Source organism: Capsicum annuum, chromosome 7 (genome assembly GCF_002878395.1).
Source record: "Capsicum annuum cultivar UCD-10X-F1 chromosome 7, UCD10Xv1.1, whole genome shotgun sequence".
In the NCBI taxonomy this organism is placed as follows: domain Eukaryota; kingdom Viridiplantae; phylum Streptophyta; class Magnoliopsida; order Solanales; family Solanaceae; genus Capsicum; species Capsicum annuum.
Window position 1 is genome coordinate 148,637,387 of NC_061117.1, and position 19,439 is coordinate 148,656,825.

The following is a 19,439-nucleotide window of genomic DNA, read 5'->3' on the forward strand; positions in this document are numbered from 1 at the left end:
GTGTATAAAATTGTACAGTTATTGTATAAATTGTGTATCAAAACTGTATAATCTTCGTATAGAATATATGTATAAGATTTGTATAGAAACTATATAGAAGTTTTGCAGAAACGGGATAGAACAGGCCAATAAATTGAAATGGTTAGAAAGTGAAATTTAAATTTCATGATCATTTAAATGGAAATAGTTTAATTTGAAGTGTCGTTTCTATCTTTTCCCCTATTATTAAATGGTAGATGTTATCTTTTTAATAATTTATTATCAAGATGATGTAATTACAAGAAAAAGTTGTAGATTTTTTAAATTCCAGCTATTCTCTGCTTCTTCTTTTTCAGTTTTTATCTTAATTCAGTGCAACTAAATCAATCTTTTAAAACTTCATCTTTTGAGTGTCTTTGTAGACATTTTTAAATCTAATTAGATTATTAATTATTATTAGTATTCCCCCACTTAATCTTGAATGTTTCTTAAATCATAATAGTCATTATGCTATTATTGATTTTAATTGATTTATGAAATTATAATTGATAAGAGAAATTGTACAAGTAAAAATACTTAAGTTATCTAATAAAGTACGTTGAATCATTCCAGACTCTCAAAATATTGTGATAATAACACAAAGGTTGCAAGTTCAAGATTTACATGAGCCAACCCTTGATTCTGATCTAGTGAAAACAAATGTTACATAAATGAAGCATTTTTTTTCTTTCTTTAAAAGGAAATGACAAAAAGTGATGGAATTATTTATGATAGAACATCCTATGTGGGATTATTTATGATAGAACATCCTATTTCATCACAAATTTAGATGGCAATTGGTGTAATTTCTGTTTTTTCTATCTAATGTTAATTAGAGAATGATGATTATAAAAGTTAGGTGAAATTTCCGAAGCAATAAGTGTAAATAATATGTTCTGTTATGTTACAAAACTATACATCTCCAATAAAAATTGTGATTGAATGGATAAAATTAATCTCTCCATTATTAATTATTTGAGATTTAAATTTTGAGAATAAAAAAAATTACTATATTAAAAAGTGCTTCCTTAAATCTTATGCAGTGTGAATACAAATTAATTGAAATTCTAATATATACATAAATATTAGGCGGAAAAATAAAAAAATATACATAAAATTGTTACGTCCGTTAATTATTAAAATTTACAGCTAGCGCTTCACAAATAACTCAATTTTAACTCAAAAATCTATTGTAAAAATGATGAATTAGCAACTCCACATAAAGTCAAAAAGTATTGTGCACATTATTCCACTTGAATTTGAAATCTATAACCAACTTAATTTACGGGTTGGCAAGGACTTAAATCTTAATTAAGGGGATATCATTAGGCCACAACCCTTAAATGATTGAAAATGCTCGACCAAGTTTAAAACATCACTCTACTTCACAATTGACCAACCAAGTTTAAAATATCAACCTACTTCACAATTCACATAGTAACACACTGCTTGGATGGTGATTTTTCATAGTATGGTATGTTGCGGTTGTTAAGGGAACCATGTTTATTTTTATTGTTTCTTAAAATAAATGGTATGATATGATTTAATTTCATTCCCGCTTAATGTAATCACTGATTTGGTGATATCACATGGTTTACTTTTTCTTTTTTCTAATTATACTTTTATTTAATATTATATAATCTTATTTTATCATTCACCTTACATTATTTAACTTCATCTCCTATCTCTTCCCCCATCCCATGAGCCACCCCTCCTCTCTCCCCTCTCCCCTCTCCCCTCTCCCCTCTCTCCTCCCCCCGCGCACCCCGCCTTGCACAGACTCTGACCCTGACCCCGACTCCATTCCTTACCAAATTCTCACCCCAATTTTTTCAAAAAAAATTCAAAACTTCTTCTTACCCCACCCCTGTCCCCTCCCCCACCACTTACCAACACCTCCCCCAAATCAATTTTTTTATTTTTTTTAAAAGTTAAAAAAAAACTCTTACCCCACCACCACCTCCTACCAGCCCCTCCCCTCCACATGCACCCACCCACAAAAAAATATATGTATTTTTAATTTTTTAAAAAAAATAATTCAAAACTTTTTTTTTACCTCGCCCCTACCCCTGCGCTCGATTCCCCACTCAACTACCCCATCCCCAAATATTCTTTTTAACAAAAAATTCATAATTTTTTCTTATCCCCCCCCCCCCCCCCCAGCCTATTCGTTCTCATTGTTTTGTGTTAAATATATATAAATATTTTAAAAAATAATTTTCTATTTGCGTAACGAACACAAGAAAATAAGTGATAAATCATTTATTTTTCTAGATTTTTTTTTTGTATTTCATACCGAACACACCCGTAGCATACACAAAGGATGCATTCAAATTTTGAACTCGTTGGTGGTCATGTTTCAAAACGGCAAAAGAAAAGAAAATTTATTGCTATAAAAAATGAATCCGATTACATTTATTTTGATCTACTCTTATATTGATTTTATTAAAATTTATATGAATTTAACAATTAATATATTTACATGACATAATTTATGACAGATTAGCAGGAAGAAAATTATTTTTAACAATTATTGATAAATTTAACATTTATAATAATTAAGGGCATTTTAGTAAACGTACTAGTTACAATACAGTGTCCTACCGTCAAATCAATCAATAAATCTGTATTAAACAACAACGAACAATACAATCAATCCAAACATTATATTGTACTGCATTGTACAAGACAATACCATGTCATACAGTACTGTACATTATGAAACCATAGCAAACCACCATCTAAACAAAGTGTAAGTGAAATGCTTGATTAAGAAAGCCAAAGTACTACTATTAATCGGCCAGAGGTAGTTAAGGACTTATAAATTTCATTTGAATTCAATAGCTTTGACTCGAACTCTACGTAAATACACTAAATTGGTATAACTAGTGGAATCTTGAACTCAACAAATCAAATGAATTATGATAGAATTTTAAACTCGAACTAATATCCAAGTTCAGATTAGTCTTGGAATATAGTAGTATTATATTTCTTAGGCAAATATGTTGGTTTTATTATTTTTTTTCAACTTGCCAAATCTAAACAGACGACCAACCAAATGCAACTCTCTCAAGTAAACCTTAATTTAGAATGTGCCAAGTGAAGGATTAAAATTTAGCAAAGCCATAATGCACACAATTAATTTGTTGATTAATGAAACATGTAAACATTATACAATTGTCAAAATTGGTGAAACAAGAGCATTTTTGTTGATAGTTGCTCACCTAAGACTTCTTGTATGGGTCCCCATATTTCTAACCATTTTATTGGAAGATATACTTCATTGTTACTTTAGGATAAAGTGGTGAAGTAGTGCCAATACATCTGTTTATCCTTTGGGTTGCTTTGCCAATCAATATAATATAGTACTCCTCTATGTTTCTCATTAATGGGCCATGTAGGGTTAATATTCCCTTTAGGCTCAAATAAGAAGATGTTTATTGTACTTAATTAGACCCACCATTATAGTTGTTCTTCCAAGAAAGATTGATATCTTAATTTTTATTTTCATTTTTGTTTAGTGCATGATATCTAGGTCTACTACACTTTTCAATCAACTTAACTTAGCATCCAAAAAAAAATAGTAATTATTCTTCTACACTACTAACATATTTTACTCTTTTAATTTGATATCTATAATTTTATAAAATTTGTAGGTATTGGCTTTCATTTTTTTGCCCACTGTAATTTTCAGGGATGGAGCTAGCGGGGCGAAACAAGATCATTCAAACCCTCCTCGCTTAAAATCATATGTATATGTGTGTCTATATAAGGTTATTTTTTTTTTATGGGAAAAGACTAAATTATGTCATTGAACTATCAAAAATGACTCATTTATGCCATCAGTTAAAAGTTTGGCTTATTCCTGTCATCGCCGTTACAAATCGGCTCATCCATGCCATTAATTTTTAACGGTGGTTTTCAAAAGCAGCTTTGCCATGTAACCTTTTATTAAAGGTCCACGTCATTAATTAAAATAAGAAAAAAAAGCTCAAATATATCATTAAACTATCAGAAATGACTCATTTATGCCATCAGTTAAAAGTTCAGCTCATTCATGCCACCGTCGTTATAAAATCAGCTCACCCATGTCATTACTTTTTAATGGTGGGTTTTCAAAAACAGTTTTATCATGTGACCTTTTATTAGAGGTCCGCGACATTAATTAAAATAAATTAATATTAATTTCAAAATATCTTAGACCCATTAAAAACAACCGATTCATTTAACATAACCCGACCCACACCCATTAAAATATTTATTTTCCTACAACAACAACTATCTTTCTAATAAAAAAAATAGCATTTAATGTATATTCTTTGGCTATTTTTAGTTGATTCTAAATCATTATAAGTGTTACGCTTAACAGAAACCTCAAAAATTTTATCCTGCAGTAATTGATTAGTTTTAATTCCAGTGACTCAAATATATACTCCAAAGTTGCAAGAAAATAAACCAATGAATGATTATGACAAGCAAGAAAAAGAAAGAGGCGTACCAATAGAACTTCTCCATTCTTTCATCACGAATTAGGGGAGTATACATTATTGAAAAAATCATTTCCAAATAACGACTTAAAAAAAGTCTGTTATCCCAATTATCCCGCCATGCATATGGAATAATTTCTCCCATCACAAATTAATGGAGCATACATTGTTGAAAAATTATTTTCAAATAACGGTTTAAAAGAAGTCTGCTATTCTAATTATCCCGTCATTCATATGGGATAACTTCTCCCATCATTATGATATAAATGATGGAATAAATAACCCCGATACTAACTAATTTAAGATATTTTGAAATTAATATTGATTTCTTTTAATTAATGGCGTGGACTTCTAATAAAAGACCACGTGGCAAAACTATTTTTAAAAACCCATTATTAAAAAGTAATGGCATGAGTGGGTTGATTTTATAACGGTGATGGCATGAATGAGCTGAACTTTTAACTGATGGCATAAATGAGTCATTTCTGATAGTTCAATGACATATTTAAGCCTTTTTGCTTATTTTAATTAATAACGTGAACCTCTAATAAAAGGCTACGTGGCAAAGTTGTTTTTGAAAATCACTGTTAAAAAGCAATGGCATGGATGAGCTGATTTTGTAACGGCGATGACATGAATGAGCTCAACTTTTAACTGATGGCATAAATGAGTCATTTGTGATAGTTGAATGACATATTTGAGTCTTTTCCCTTTTTTTATTTATCTAATATATGATGAATGTCTTGATGAAAATTCTACCTCGGCATTGCAATGTTAATTACTATCATATGAAAAGTATGTGATTTTATTTCTATTAGTAAATTTTCACCATTTTTATATGTAGAGATTAGAGAATGAGAAACTTAGTATCGTTTGGTAGAGTGTATTGGAATGTTAATGCTTGCATTAATTTAATGTGTATTAGTAGTACCTTGTTTGATATATATTTTTTATCCTATATCTAACTAATGCAAGCATTAGTTATATATTCTATTGTGTATTGAGGTATGTATTACTAATACCTCAAAATCCATGACATTACAAATACAATGGATCTAATGCATGCATTAGCATGCTTAAAGACACTATTACCCCTCAAAAAGTTTTTCGCATCCTTTCCAACATATATATTGAGGGTAGTATGATTTTTTTTTTCTTTTAGAAATTATGTAATTCATGTTATTTTTAATACATCGAATCAAACACTGCATCGGAAAAATACAAGCATAACTAATGCAAACATAACTAACACAAGTATTGCTAATATAAGTATTACCATACACCATATTTTACACTATTCTTTACACTCTACCAAACAACCGCTTAGTGAATGTATGGGTGAACGTGGTGTTTAGTATTTAGATTTCTTATGACATTTTCTAGTGAAAATATTATTGGTTTAGGTTAAAAGAGTGATCAGTGATTAATTCGAGACCCTACCATGTTAAGCATTTTTGGGGGTATAGATTCCAACCAATCATAAAGCCCACTGGCCGTAATAAGAAATGTTACTAAAGCTTGTATTCTTATCAACATGATTATTATTGTAGTTATTATGATAAGTAGTAGTATTAATTATTATACTACTGGATTATTCTACAAGTGAAATCGATCACATGCAACAAAAACTACCATGAGCAATTACTCTTCAATTCATTGTTTCTTTTTTCATTTCTAATGATAATTTTACTTGGAGGACGCTTTGTTAATAGCTTTTTCAATTTTTATATAGTTTTGCAATTCAAACACTTTCTCCGTTTGAATTTATTTATCATTATTTTTTTAATTTAATTTTCATTTTACTTGTTTTTTTTGACAAATCAAAAAAAGATAAAAAAAATCTAATATTAATTATGATGTTAGATTTTAATATTATTATTTTGCATGATTTCGAAAGTTATGCATCATTATGGTGCATTACTCTTGCTGTTACTTTTTACGGTATTAAGTGGCATAGAATGCCTTCAAAGAATGTGGAGTTACTGCCTATGTAAAGGCACAAAAAGGACGATGCATGGCTGACTTTCCAGCCACCAATAACTGCCATTTTATTTGTGGTTTTATGAGCTATTTATCATAATAGTTAGTGACACTAGAATGTGGATGTAAGTTTTGTTGGGAGCAACAATAATGACAATATTATTAATTGTTAACACAGTAATATAACAATAATAATAATAATATTACCAGTATAATAATGTAACCGTGTATAATAATATTACTACTTCAACAATATCAACAAACATTAATCACATGGTTTTTCCTTTTATTTTTTTATTTTATTTTTTGAATTAATACATAAAAATGACTCTAAACTTGACATCAAAGTATAACTTTGACCTTAAACTTTGACAGTGCACAAATATGACCTTTAACTATTTAAAACTGCACAAATACGACCTCCAATCCTACGTGGCAAAACGTGTGTTCAACACGCAAAACTGGGCGCGTCCAGCTTAAAATCTAAGGGCATAATACATAAATATGACCTTAAACTTTGACAGTGCACAGATACGACCTTTAACTATTCAAAACTGTACAAATATGACCTTTAAATGACTCTTCACTATTATTTTTTCATTATTTTCGGCTCAAAGATGAAAATGGCATCTAATTTCTTTTGTCATTGCGGAAAAAGAGCAATATTGAAGATTTATTAATTAGGCGGGTCAGCCTCATACGAAAAAATCGAGCGGATATGTATATATATTATAAAGCAGAGGATGAATTTAAGTTATATAATATATCTAAATATTATTTTTTTAAATATTAAATTAAATATGAAACTATACTAATAATAATAAAAATTATAGTTTTAATAAAAGTTATTAAATTAATGTTATTAAGGATAGTAGTAGTATATTAAATTAACGTTATCAAATTAACATAATTAAAAGATGTTATTAAATTAACGTTATTAAAACATTATTAAATTAATGAGGGACGGACCTACGTGGTTACCATGGGGTTCACCCAAACCCCCTCGGTAAAACAATTATGTTGTATATATATAAGATAGAAAATGTATATTTATGTACGTATATTAATGTTGAACCACATGAAACAAGACACTTAGATAGTCCAGTAATGTTATTTGCTCTTCTTAGGAGCTTCCTTCAGCCTACTGTGCGGGTTCGATCCCTGCTAGTGGCTGTTTTTTTTTTTTTTAAAATTTTAAAAAAAGTTAGGTGCTGCTGCAATAGAAATAAATAAAATAATAATAATAATTTTTTAAAATTTAAAAAAAGTTAGGTTCTGCTACTATAGAAATAAATAAAAAATTATTATTATTATTATTATTATTGTTATTATAACGACGTCGTTTTAACACAAAAAGAAAAACTTTGACAGTGCACAAATATGACCTTTAACTATTCAAAACTGCACAAATATGACCTCTCTCCAAGTCAGCCCTTTTAACGACATGGCACCGTGTGATTGGATTACCTTTCCACGTAGGCGCGAGTGAGACTCACGCATGGGGTTGCAAAATCGGAGGTCATATTTGTTCAGGTTTTGAATAGTTAAAGGTCCTATTTGTGCACTATCAAAGTTTAAAATCAAAGTTATAATTTGGTGTCAAATTTAGGATCATTTTTATGTATTAACTCTTTTTTTTTCTCTCTCCAAATAAAAAAACTTGTAAAACACACTAATTAAATTCTTTTGGAATAAAATATTTCACTTACAAGTTTCACATAATTTTCTTTCTTTATTCCTTCATTGTATATATTCTATTTTTTATATGGTGTAATTCTTATAATTCTTGAAACCTCTAGTTCATTGTTCTCCCTTCTTTACCATCATCATTCATTCTTATTCATGTATGGAGGATTCCTTCTTATAAATAGAGGTGGTCTTACATATTTTTCATATATAAGATAATAGAGAGTTCACAAAATTTATTAAAAAAGAGAATTTATTAATTGAAGGGGGTATTCTTTTTATGGAGTTTTGAACTCAACTCTTGTCCAGAATTATTGAGTTGTTCTTTGTGAGAAGGTTGTTGTATTCCGGAGGGAACAAGTCAAGTAGATTACTGTTGGACCAGTCCAGATGAAACTTTTTGTTGCAGTGAGCTTGAATCTCCTTAAACAGAGCGAGATATCTGCGCTTTAACCGAAGAAGAAGATAACTTTTATTTTCCTTCACTTACAATTTTCTCAGTAATAATATTATTATAATTTCACCAACAAATTATTTATTGTCCAAATTATTTTTATTGTCCAAATTATTTTTCAATACTCTCTTCGTTCGGATTTACTTGATACTTTTTGATTTAGCACATTTATTAAAAAATAATAATTGGTATAATGATATTACCATAGTATCCTTATCAATTGATATTTAGTAATAGATATTGAAAAACAATGAAACTAATGGAGTATCTAATATGTCCTTGTGAGTAGGGGTGTTCATGGGTTTGGTTAAAAACCAAACCGAACCGTAAACCGAACCTAACCGATTACAAAAGTCGACGTTTGATTTGGTTTAGTTAGGTTTGGTTTTAAATTTTAAAAAACCGATGCTATTTGGTTTGGTTATGGTTTTACTTAAGAAAAATCGTGAAAATAACCAAACCGAACCGATAAATTATATATATATATATTATAATTATTTATATATAATTTATAAATAAAATATAAATATTTTATTAAATTTAATCTAAAACTAAATTTTAATCTATGTCTAGCCTAACCAAGACTTTAGCCCAATTGCCCAAAACTCCAAACCCAAGCCCAACTCTACCTACTATTACTAATAAGTTAACCCTACGGTTCCTACCTCACTTTTTCTACTTCAGCTTTCACAATACGAGTTACCATGGTCCCTGGTTCAAATGGTAGTTTTATGTCTCCTTGTTTATTCAATCGTTTCCCTAAATGATTAGCTCACCTAGCTAGTCTTTAAAGTAAATAGATAACTCAAATTTGCCCAACTCTATCTCTTCTTGCAGTACACTGCAACAGAATACAAAGTTCTGTTTTACAATGTATATGTATGTGTTTGTATGTTGTTGGATAATCTTAGTGCCTACAATACAAAGCTGGTGCTATTCATCTCAATGTTGGTTTTGTTTAATGTGTTTGTTCTGATTTTTAAGAGTTTATAGTGTCATTTGTCCATCACTGTACAAATATTTCATGAGAAATTGTTCAATGTGATCTCTTTTCTATGGGTTAAAAAAAGGAGTTTATTCTAGAGATGGTTGGAATAGGCTAGTCAATAACCGAAAAAACTAAAAAACCAAACCAAACCGAACCAAACCGACAAGAACCAAACCGCCGGTTATTTTCTTTTTGTGGTTTGGTTTGGTTTTAGAACTTAAAAAACCGACTAAATTGATTTTGATTATGATTTTAACCACTAACCGATCCAAACCGACCCATGAACACCCCTAATTGTGAGTGCCACAAAGCTCATTCATTATAAGGAAAAATACACTTTATGTTCGCTGGAGAAATATTTACACGTTTTAGCCTATACTTTGAGTTTGTTTTTTAATTTAGTCTATATTGTACGTAACGTTTTTTATATATCATTAGTTTATAAAAATGTGTATTGCACGTTTGTCTGTTATTATTATTGTCTCGTGTGTGTTATATCAATATTATTAATTTGAACATTATAAATATTTAACAATTTTAAACATTATTGTACACCTACACAATTTTATTTATTTTTTGATTTTTTAATCAATACTTTTAATTCATATTAAAATTTTACTAATTCACATTCTTCACTACATTGGTTTCAATGTTGATTGATAGCTGAACAAAAGAAATCAAGCAGCTCAATCAGGAATACCAACACAGAAGCTACTGCCACTTCCTTTTTAAAAAATAAAAAATAAATAAGAAAAAATAAATGTAATTAACCACATTCGATCCTCTTTCCCATCCCATTTTTTTTTTCAAAAAAGTCAATTGATTCTAGTAGAAAGCATCATGCAAGAGAAGAAAACACTTCCACAATTCAAAAAAAAAGAAGAAGTCTTCTTCCGATAGTTAATAGCATCCATGGCATGAATCAGTTAAATTTATAAAAAAAATAAAAAGTAAAAGATCAGATCGTTATTCTTTTTTGGTTAACAATCCTAATAACTTATGTAAATTAGCAAAAAAATAGTATAATTAATAAGAATGAAATGTGAAAAGAGAAACAATGGAGATTCCTTCATTATAATTACCCATCAAGAATTCCTCATAAGAAATAAAGAAGTCTCCTCTCTTCTCTTTCTATTCTTGTTCTTCTTTAATTTATATTTTATAACACGTTATCAGCATGAGACTCTACCGTTGAGTAAGTACATTAGATAGATCTATCGGTAAGATTTGGGTCTATTAGTTGGTAGTGTTTTTAATTCGCGAAACCTCTTTGACTGAGAAGCATAAATTTTATTGTGAATGCTTCAAGGTATGTATCGTTCTTTCGCAATTTCCCTTGTGCGGTATCTTGGTGTTGTCATTACATATAGTTAAGCCAATAACTACGAGATTAGTTCATGTACATATAATATATTTGGATAAAGTTCGCATGCCAAATTTCTTTTATGGATCAAACTTCTAAATGCATGATAATGTAGCTTGATAAGAAAACGGGTTAAAGTCCCGATGCACCTTGATGATAACTTGTTGGGTTCAAGCCCCATTAATTTTTTGCCTAAGACGCCTTTACATGAATAAAACATTGAGTTTGAATCTCAATGCATCACATTGTTGATATAATAATGGCTAAGGCAAAATAATGTGTATTTCATGAAAAGTCATGAAACATGTCCCATTGAATATGCTCTATTTTCTAAAGTGAATATGGTAGCAATATATGTCTGAAAGAAGACAAATGTTTGAATATATGAATATAAGCGTGGAGGGACAATATGATAATAATCAACAAAAGTGATAATATTTTCACACTTATTATGATTATAAGATATGTTAGAGAAAAAAAAAAATCTCTACATTATATGCACACCTCGATTTGCTCTTAGGTTAGCGATATGTTGAAAAAGGTTATACGCTATCATAATTTGATACGCTTAAGGTACAATTATATTTCATTCTTAGGGATTGAGAATTTTGATTGTTATAAGCACAAATTTATTTCCTCTGGGGTGAATGTGATAATATTTAGTAAAGCTTATCAATACAAATGTGCACTTGATTGTGATGATACCATAACTCACCTCCGAAAGAGGTAGAATAATTGAAAGATTGAATATCTCCAAGTTACTGTGGTAAGAAACACGAATGTGAAAAGTTACCCAAGCATGATAAAATCATATTTCATAATAAACTAAAAGTTTATTGTTTATTGATACACAATTCATGTCACAGTAAACAAGAAGTTTACTAAAGTAAAAGGTACATATCATGGTAAACTTGGAGTTTGCTAGAATAAAAGTTCATAAATTAATATGAACGATTGGGACATCTCAAAGATGTGCATACCGAGTATTGAACATATATTGAAGAATTAAAAAATTCGTCATTACTTTTAATGTTGTTTGTTCTCATGATAAGTTGGTTGGACCAACTAATTCTGAGATTGGTTCCCTTAAAATCTGAAAAGTATGAAAGGTGAATAAGGGCCCGTTCACCTATCATGTGATATGTTTTGAAAAGATACATCTATAAGATGATCACATATACATTTATCGTCAACCTGCAATTTAATATTCATAAAGTTACATGCTAAATAAAATTGAGTTAATAACATAATTTTTAGACTGTGGAATCAAGACAATCCATTTTGATAATGCTGGTTAGGCATTGGTTGTCTTCGATAAATAACTAAATCATTGCTAATGAAAACAAAACTTCATGTGTTGGTTTGAAATATTATATGCAAAAGTACTTTTATGCATCAAACCAATAAATTATGATTAACTCTTTCTCAAAGTTGGTTTTGAGTCAGGAACCATACGTTGTCCATCTAATAATTTTGATGTATAGTATACGATTAATGAATATACCATGATGCACATAGATGGATTCTTCAAAGAAGATGGAGGATGTATGTTAGTTTTCCTAACATAATGGGGAGATTATAAGTAGTTATGAAATATGTTCGGAATTATCATCAAATCCTCATTCAAAAGATAATTTAAGTCAAATGCCAAAAACATCTCATATTTAAGCTGGAAGTGTTCCTATTTTGTGTCCTTAAAGAATAAAGTCTATGCATGCATGAAGCAAGGTAGACCAATCGATATGGGGTAGGGTGGTGTAAGAAAATTTTCTTGATAGTTTTAAAAAATAAATTTTAAAAATAAAAAAAAATTAGTGGGGAAGGGGGTGGCGGTGGGGGTTAGGGTAGGATAAGAAAAAGTTTTTGAAATTACTTAAAAAAATAATTTTTTAAAAAAATTTAGGGTGTGGATTTGGTTGGGGGTAGGGTCTGATCGAGGTAGAGGGTGGGATAAACAAAAATTTTAAAATTTTCAATTTTTTTTTTTTTAAAATTAGGGGGGGGGGGGGGGGGGGGGAGGGGCGGAGTTGGTACGCTGAAGGTCAAGATAAGAGGTGGAGTTAAATAATATAAGGTAAAGGATAAAATAAAATTATATAATATTAAGTAAAGCATAATTGAAAAAAAATAAGCAAACCATGAAATACCACCAAATCGGTGCATTTGGTCTAAGGCCATATGATGAACATTCGCGTTGGAGACATTGTGAAGGTGGAAAAGGACCAATTCTTTCCTGCTGAATCGCTTCATTTATTATTGAGTTATCAAGATGGAATCTGTCATGTGGAAACTGTGATCTTGGATGGAGAAAAACTTGAAGGTAAAAAGAGCTTTGGAGGTTACCCTACCATTGGATAATAATGAGGCTTTCAAGGAATTCAGGTCTACTATAAAATGTGAAGATTCTAATCCTAACCTTTGTACTTTTGTGGGCAACCTTGAATATGATCATCAAATTTATCCTCCTCAAATTCTCCTTAGGTATTCAAAGCTCAGGAATATGGCATATATCTATGGAGTTGTTATATTCACTGGTCATGACAGCAAAGTTATGCATAATTCTACAGAATCTCCTTCAAAATGAAGTAAGATCAAACTTCAAATGGACAAGCTATAGATTATAGATTATGGATATAGATTAGGTATAGTAGCGTACACACTAAAATTATGACTACTTCCGTGATATTTTATGTTAGGCCGACTGTAAATTTTTTAAAATTTCCCTTCAATATGTTAACCTAACATTTGAAATTCTATCCAACTCTGTTTAGTTTAACTCATCCATCCTAGACTGATATATACTACCTTAGGTTCCTTTCAAGTGTTCTTTAGAGCGCGTTTGGATAAGTTGAAAAAATAGCTTTTTCTCTTAAATAGTTATTGATTAAAATAAGTATTTATAAATTAAATATATAAATCTTTACATAGAAGTCTTGAAACAAAAAAAGTAAGGTAAATTTATAAATATAAATTACCTTTTTATTTTTAAATATCAAAAAGTAAAAATTTTAGGATACACAGAGTAAAAAATGTGATATTATAGTACACAAAGTTATAAATGAAGAAGAACTTACTGTAGACACGTAATTTTGTCCCTATCCGAAAGCATTTTGTCCATTTTTTACCTTATCCTACCGTGTACCCTCAACCATATAATCATACTCCACAAAAATACAAAAATAGAACCCTTAACAAAATTCCTAACAAATCTTATCCTAACCAACTCACCCTACCCCACCTACCCTATACCCTACCCCCACTACCCCATCCACGTGACCCCCTCACATTTCTTCTTTACAAAGGAAAAGGAGAACAATATATACACAGAACAATCAAAGTAAAAGGGGGCCCACGAAAATTCCTTTTTGATGTTCTTTTTCCAAATTCATAAGAGAATACACATACCCTTTCTTCCATTCTTTTGACAGGTTCAAAGAGGAATACATATACCCTTTCTTCCATTCTTTTACGGGTGCCAACACACACACATACACTGATATAGAGAAATCATAGAGAGATTCAAGAGAGAGGGAGATTCGAGAGGAGAGAGATCGAACGAGAGAGGAAGAGATAGAAGTGATTGAGAGAGAGATCGGAGAGCACTATTCAGGTGAGTGGCGTCTCACCGAAAAACTCAGCTGAAACTCATCGAAAAAGTGACCCAAACCACCCCACCACCGGAAAAACGATCCCGTCTATCTTATACTTCCAAAACCCGATCTGACCAATTCCTTCCATTGCCAATTCCGTCTAAATCAATTGAAAAACGATGAGACAAAAATGTTGCAGATGAAAATGGGTTTGGGTCTTGTGGGTCCTTCGCATTTTTTGTTTCGGTTTAGAGAAAAACAAAAAAAGGGTGCAAATTGAAATTGGTTTGTTCGTTATTGAGTTTCGAGTTGAGGTTCCGATGCAGACTCTATCTCATTTGATGAAAACATACTTATTTAAAGCGGAATCGAGGTCTAATTCTATCTCTTGTCATTTTTATTTCATTATATGTGATTGATGTTGTGATTGTGGGTTGATTATTATGTTTAGTTGCCCTTTTTGTGAATATTTGGTGATTGAATAGACTATCATGGTAGAACTTTGATGTTGATATGGGTGAATAATTATTTTAACATGAAAATTTATGGATTAAAAAGAAATTTGGGGAAGGGTGAATTTTGATAAAGAATTTATTTTAATTTTGCTATGTTGATGATGTTGGATGTGATAAAATTACGATAAATCGAGAGTTGGTAGGAAAACGATAATCCGGGTAGGCAAGTTTAGGGATTGTGGATTGATGGAATGTTTGAAATATATGTTGAGTGGTTTTGTTTACCGCATTTGGATCAATTGTATTCATTTAGCCGGGGAATGCCCCGAGACCATTTGTATTTATTCATCGGGGAATGCGCCGACGTATTATGTTGGTGGAAGACGTTCGTGATGAAGGCCCGAGGCGTCGGGTAAAGCACAAGAGCGTAGTTAGGATTAGTGTAGGTTAGATAGGATTTATCTTTGAATTTTATTTATTTTGGTCTGTATAATTAGACTGAACACTATACTTTGAATTTATTTTGTTTTGTGTGTTTGGATGCTTGTTTATGTGTTTTGTGTGTTTTATACATTCTTAGTGTCAAATTAGCCGATATGTTCTACCAAGCGATCGTAGTCAAACCACGGGATCGAGGGGTGCCTAACACCTTCCCCTCAGTCAACAGAATTCCTTAACTAGAATCTTTGTTCACGGATCAGTTTTATAGAGTCAAAACTGTTTTGAAAAAGGATATCCATGGGTGACTTGGCACACCCGATTTATGCCAAGTGGAGACTCTGAGTTTTGAATATAATGAATCCTTTTTGAAACAATCTTTCTTTAGTCACTTACTAATAAAAATCCTTTCGAACTTAAAATCAAATATTTTTTAGAGAAAAAGGGGTGTGACAGCTCTGGCGACTCTACTGGAGACTTTTCCAGAATTTGAGCTTATTTTTTGAGAGTTGTATCGGCTTAGTTTGACATTACGGGTGTGTAAACCTTGTTTGTGTTATTGGTTGTTGTTTATTTTATCATTGTTGAGTGTCTACATGTTCTTTTTTTATAGTTTTTCTCTTGTGTATTACCGCTTTATATCTGGCATCATGTGCATAACACGAGTCAATTCTTTCTGCAACAAGTCCCGGAGTGCACGTCGTGCGCACGAACTCTAGTTGAGTCACCTTTATTTTAGGAGGGGGAGCCGTTGGATGTATGGAGTAGGTGGAAAGAAAAGCAGCCACTATCGACTATATGCTCCCCCGAACGGCCTTGTTAGTAAACCCCAACGTAGGTCAGCCTTTAGGTCATGCTTATGTGCATCATATTGAGACCTAGCACGGTCCACTTGATCCTTTGTAGGAGACTCTTCTCTAAAGCATCACTACGTGCTAATTGTTGCACTTTTTAGGGTAATAGGGGCATTTGACGGACTGATTTGGGGAAAACATGTGCTAGAATTAAAGAAAGGTGTGTTAGGCATGGAAAAAAAAGGGAAAAAGAGAAAAGATGAATCAAAAAAGAGTTTCGTAGTTTTTAGGTTCTTTATGGATTTTGTTTTCCACAATTCAAAAATAAAAAAAAAAGATCTTTTTTACTTTTTGCACTCATTTTTCAAAAATAAAAAAATATCAAAAAGATTTTCTTTTTGTTTCATTTAGCAAGCATTCACAATTCGAAAACTCTGAAAAGATTTTTTTTTAGGAGTTTTTTATAAAAAAAATTCAGAAAAAATGGTGGTAGAAGTTTTGTACATTTCATATAACGAAAATACCAAAAAGATTTTCTTTCATAGATGTTGGTGTCATTTTTTATGTGAAGTGTCAAATTGAAAACTCAAAAAAAGATTTTGTTATGTTGTTTATCGTGTGTCTTTGGTCGTGTCCAAGTTAGGGTGCAATCTGTTATTTAATCATTAATTGTCCAATCTGAACGAACTACACACCCTTGATTCTCCTCTTTCGGGAGTGAGATACGTAGATAGCCTATTATAGGTTCAGGGATCTTATTTAAAAAATTCAAAAAAGATTTTCTTCACTCTTCATTTAGAGTAGGTGTTTCATACATGTTTTGAAAAGAAAAATACAAAAAAAAGGATTTTCCTCAATAGTCGTAGGTTTTATTTTTGGTTGATCTTATTTCAAAAAATCCAAAAAGATTTTCTTCACTCTTTATTATAGTTGTTGTTTCATATACATCTTTAAAAGAAAACAACAAAACAGATTTTCCTTTAATAGGTTCAAGTTCTGTTTTCGTATGAAATTTAAAATCTAAATCCCAAAAAGATTTTCTTTGGTATCATAGGTTTCATTTTGTATAGGGATTTTCAAAGCTGAAAAACTCAAAAAGATTTTCATCAATTCTGTTGACAATTTGTTGTTTTCTATTAAAGTTTCAAGAAAAATAAAAAGGAAAGGAAAAAGAGTTTAATTGGCCATTTTGGCAAGACTTCATGAACTATGCACACCTGATTCTCCTCTTTCGAGAGTGAGATACGTAGGCGTCCTTCTTGGGTTCGGTGATCTTTTCTAAAAGGATAAAAATAAAAAAAATATTTTGAAAAAATGGTGTTGAACTCTAACGCATTTGATGTTTCTTTTGTTCAATTAGTTTAAGGTGGTTGGTTTGTGGTATTTTGGCTGGTCCTCCATAGTGCACCAAGTTACAGAGAAAGTTATGACCATCAAGGATATCGAGTTTATTGTCACTAATTCGACAGGGAGTTTGGGGAATGAGAATTTAGGAGCTAGTGAAGAGATTCAAAAATTAAGGCAACAAATGATAAAAATGCATTGAGCTTGGGCTAATGGGTTGCCGCCTCCTCCAGTTCCTACTGATAATTTGGAATATATTTCTAGCTTCCCTCCCGTGTCATATGCACAATTTCCCATTTTGGTTGACATGCCACAACATGCATCAGGGACTACTCCGGGGCAACACTATCCAAACACTTCCAATATTTCTTTCCTCACTCATCAACACAAAACTACCACTTACTCTGCTCCATCTATTGTTCATGCTTTTGCAGAGCCACCCCAGCCTGAAGCTCCTACTTTTAATGCCAATCCAACGGTTGTGATTTCTCACTCTAAAAGCGACCCTGTATTGAATATTTCAAGTGATCAACATTAGGCTCCCGAGCTCACATTTAAGTTGACTGATCCTTATGGCTACAATCATCCGCCTAAATTTGCTCTTAATGCCGAAAAACCTATTATAAAAGAAGAACAAGAAGAAATGACCAGAAAATTGAGAAGTTTGGAACTGGCTATGAAGAATCTCCAAGGTCCTGAGGGGTACAAAAGTGTCTCATATAAAGATCTGTGCATGTTTCCAGGTGTTCATCTCCCTTTTGATTTTAAGAAGCCAAAGTTTAAGAAGTATGATGTACACGGGGATCCGGTGGTGCATTTGAGACATTATTGTAACCAACTAAGAGGTGTCGAAGGCAAAGAAGAACTGCTCATGGCTTACTTTGGTGAGAGTCTTTTGGGTCTAGATTTGGAATAATTTGTTGACCAAGACATTGACAAGTGGATTAGTTGGGATGACCTAGCTAATGGTTTTGTGCAATAATTTCAATACAAAGTGGAGTTGATCCCTGATGAAAAATCCCTAACTAGTATAAAAAAGAAGAATACTGAGAGTTTCAGGGAGTATGCGATCAGATGGCGCGAACAAATTGCTATAGTAAAACCGCCAATGAAAGAAAGCAAAATAGTGGAAATGTTAATTCAAGCGCAGGATGAAATATATTAGCAACACTTGTTACCTGCATTAGGAAAGTCATTTATTGAGGTCCTTAAAATGGGGGAGATGATAGAAGAGGGAATTAAGACTAGTCGCATTGTGAGTTTTGCAATATTGAAAGCGACAACTCAAGCAATTCAAAAGGGTTCAGGCAGTGTTGGGGAGAAAAAGAATGAGGAAGTTGCATCTTCTATTGTAGTTGGGCAGTGGACACGGTCAAGAAGATCCCGTTGTCGTCACTCTCAGGCTCGAACCCAAGTTCATGCCCAAGCTCCACATAATCACTCCTAAAATCCATTATACTCTGCTCCTTCATCCCCGTATCCAGTATATAACGCACGACCACATATTCAACCCCCATGTTACCCACAGTGGAACACACTAACTCCCCAAAGTCATCATCTAACTCCACAAACATACCAAAACCTTTCTAAGCCTGATTTTTGATCCAAGCCAAACGATGAAATGAGGCAGAAGTCAAGAGATCGCTTCACACCAATTGGAGAGTCGTATGCCAGTTTATTTCAGAGATTGGTACAATAGAGCATAATCACTTCTCTCCTTGGGTGCACTCTTAATCGGCATTTAAGAAATTTTGATCCTAATGTATGATGCGCGTATCATTCTGATGCTCAGGGTCATAGTATTAAAGATTGTCGAGATTTGAAAAGAGAAATTGAAAAGAT